The sequence below is a fragment of the Panicum virgatum genome, chromosome 8N (genome assembly GCF_016808335.1).
Source record: "Panicum virgatum strain AP13 chromosome 8N, P.virgatum_v5, whole genome shotgun sequence".
NCBI lineage: Eukaryota > Viridiplantae > Streptophyta > Magnoliopsida > Poales > Poaceae > Panicum > Panicum virgatum.
The window spans coordinates 39,790,038-39,793,936 of NC_053152.1; positions in this window are offsets into that span (position 1 = coordinate 39,790,038).

Genomic DNA, 3,899 nt, shown 5'->3' on the forward strand with positions numbered 1-3,899 from the left:
TGGGCAGGGACCCCTCCAACACATCTAGGGACTCCAAGTTATTCCTCCTAAGCAATACAAACCAAACAGGACGTAGGGTATTACGCAACTCACGCGGCCCAAATCTGTCTAACCCCTCGTGTTGCTTGCACCGTCGTGTTCTTGATCTCGGCGAGTTCCCATGACCATCCTTCTACCTACGGGTATCCCTAGGTACACATGACTGTAAAACAATGACATGGCTCTACAGGGGCGAGCTGTGTCGGCGGCCGGTCGGGAACCGGTCAGGGAAGGGGTTGGGCGAGGGCCAAGTCGGTGGCCATTGTTGTTGCTGCTGCTGCAATGGAGTGGAGGGGTGAGGTTGATGGGCTGAGGTGCACAAATTGAAGGGAGTTTAGGGACCTCATCGCAAAAACAAAATTTTCTCAGTTTTTTACATGGAGACTAAAAAATCTAAGACCAAAATTGCTCAAAATAAAAAGTGCTACAAACTTTGTTTAAGACCAAAGCTCATTTTAGTTACTATTTGAAAGATAATTTGAATTCTTGAAAACCGTGATTTGATTGATATGTCGTTTTATGTGCCAACTTTCATTTGTCCCTTAATCATCAACTAGAAATTTGTTTATTATGGCAAGAGTGATATGCCTAATCAATTTCATATGCATAACTGCATTGGTTTAAAAGTTATGTAAGATTGTCTGTCAATGTACATATACACATGCACATACACACGTACATGTACACATATATTTGCAATAACAAAAGATGACATATTTATTTAATTTTTCTTGGTCATTTGTGAATGGCGTTATGCTAATGGTCTTGCTTTGGCTATTTTGACACCTAGGGTTTCACAGTCTGCCATGCTGGTTTGTGTCCCAGTGAACTTGGTTCAAGCGGTGGTAGCCAGTAGGCAGGATGATTTCAATAAATATTAAACAAACAAAACCTTACATCTATAATGTAACATAAAGAGAATGGTAAATAAGAAGCTAGCCTGAAGGATGATTTCAGTGCAGAAGCTAAGAAGAGGTCTTGCGGTATGATTGGGTAGAGCCAGCACTGCACCTGCTTCCTGCCCAAATGGCTTCAATGTTGGTTCGAGCAAGTTGCCTTCCTTATTAGCTGAACACAGTGCGATGGTGTGGTAAGGTAGGAGTAGAAATTGTTGGATGATAGTTGGGTGTGTGTCATGTATACATCTTGTATAAGTCACATTCCCCATATCCCAGTGTATGAAGTTCGGACACGGTAGGGCCTCTGGCCTATATCTACTTGTGTGCACAATCAATTAAAACACAATCTGTTATCTTTTTGGGTTTATTGTGTTTTGCCCCTATTTTGAACTCCAATTGCAATATTACCCTCATTTTTTTCACTTTTCATTTTTGCCCCTACTGATCAATTATGAAGCCTCCATTTAACCTTGGAATTCACGCCATCAAATGCATCGAGAATTTAAGAATTTTAAAAAGTAAAAAACCCTTCACAATACAGCGAAAAGATGAAAATACCCCTTATGAATCCCTTATCCCTCCTGTCCAGGCTCCAGAGGGCTCGGTGGCGTGCCCTAACTCTAACTAGGCTTAGGGCGAGCAGCACACGTGTGCAGGGGCGAGCGGCCGGGCGAGTGGCGCGCGCGGGCGGGGCAAGCAGTACGCAGGCGAGCGGCGGGGCTAGCGTCCCGTGCGCGGGTGGGTTGGGGCGAGCGGCGCGCGTGAGTGGGCCGAGCGGCGAGCACGCGTAGCGGGCGTTGGCAGGCAGGGCGAAGCGGGCGCGCCGGGCCCACAGGGACCACAGCCACACGCGTCAGGTGCGCGGGGTCCCGCGGGGGCCACACACTGCGGGTACGCGCGGCAGGGCTCGGCCAACGTGCGCGGGAGACATGGCAACCATGGATCCAGATTCCAGAGATGTGGAGGTGGTGCTTAGGTACGAATTCGATCTCTAACTGTCTATTAGACAAATGTGGGACAAATTAATCTTGGGATTTAGATGATCAGCCTAATATGCTTTCAATTGCTCTGATTTGTAGGCAAAATCTGAAGAGTTTGAATCTTGTTGTTAGGGTTCGATCATTCTTTAGTTTGCTTGATGGGGGACAAAAAACATATGTGAAGGGTAAAACTTTGCCAACTCAAAGGATTAACATCCATAATTATAGCTTGTTGCAGTTGGTTGATTTCATAGCTGAACACTATATATATATGGGGTTCCAAACAGCACATTACTTTGTCGCGTGAGTCTGAAAATACTATATAGATAAAGTCTGATGAGCAGTTGTTCGAGTTGTTGAGATTAGTGCTCAGATCAATGATTTTGAGGCCCCATTGCATTGTTCTCCCACGAAACATAGGTGTCACCCATTTGTAAGAAATAAAGCATCCACTACCACCAATGGAAGAGGTATCGAGCGTCCTATCAATGAGAGCTGCACCAATGAGAGAGTCACATCCACAAGCAAAAATCCACAAGTTTGAAAAAGAGAGGCACCAAATGTAAGGGAAAAGGTGGAGATGATGATGACCGTGCCGGTGTTGATGAGGAGGGCATTATTTAGACATTGATTCACTTGTGGCACCAAGTGATAGCAGCTATGATAGTGATTTGGCTGCATAGTCTGACCCTGATGATGATTCCTCGACCCTGAGTTTGAACCCAATGGTGAAGTTGTGGACAATGACGATGAATATGACATCCCCCTTTTTCATATGATGTTGCTGATCCAATTATCGATGTAAATGTGGTATTCCCAGATGTGGATCAATGCAAATCTGCAGTTACCCATCATGCAATCTTGCATGATCATGCTTTTGATATTGTAAAAAATGATAAGAGCAGATTTAGAGCTAAATGCAAGAGAGCCAACTAGGGCTGCAAGTGGACAGTTTTTGCACCAACCAGTACGAAATACATTGGCTGCAAGGTAATTAGCACCTTCTCTATCATTTTCAGCAAGTAATTCGCATCTTTTCTGCCATTTTCAGCAAGTAATTGGCACCTTAACTACCATTTTCAGCAAGTAATTAGCACCTTTTTCTGTCATTTCCAGAAAGTAATTGGCACCTTTTTTGTCATTTGTTGCAGGTTAAGACAAGTTGACGGAAACATACTTGTGGTGATTTCTGTTTCATAAGGTTCTTTGTTGCTCTCAAACCATGCATTGATGGATTTTTGCTAGGATGTAGACCCTACATTGCCATGGATGCCACACACTTGACAGGAAGGTCCAGGGGTCAATTGGCAGCAGCTATGGCAGTGGATGGTCACAATTGGCTATTTCCAGTGGCTTATGTTGTGATTGAGACCGAGTCTACAGAAAACTGGACTTGGTTTGTCAATAACTTGAAGAAGGCTATTGGTACTCCTCTTGGTCTTGTCATTTGTACAGATGCGGGCAAAGGTATAGAGGTGGTTGTACATGATGTATACCTTGGAGTTGAGCATAGAGAATGCATGAGACACTTGTGGAAGAACATGAAGAAGAATGGGTACGGTAGTGAGCTTTATAGTAAGAATATGTGGTGTGCTGCCAAAGCTTCATAGTTGATAAGTTCAACTACTTCATGGGCAAGATAGAGGAGAAGGATCCAAGTGCACTTGAGTGGTTGGATGAGAATCATCCATATGTTTGGAGTAGAAGCAAATTCTCTGAAGATTACAAGTTAGATTACGTCAACAACAATCTTTCTCAAAGTTTCAATAGTTGGGTGTAAAAAACCAAGGTTTTTCAGGTTGTTGAGATGCATGACAAGATAAGACAGATGACCATCAAGAAAATGATTGAGTGCTAAAATTGGTAGGAAAAATGTCAGGAAACATAATCCCAGTTGTCACCAATGATCTAAATGCTAAAAGCAAGACTATTAATGACCATGAGGTGTTGATATGTGGGGCTGGAACAACGGAAGTAACTG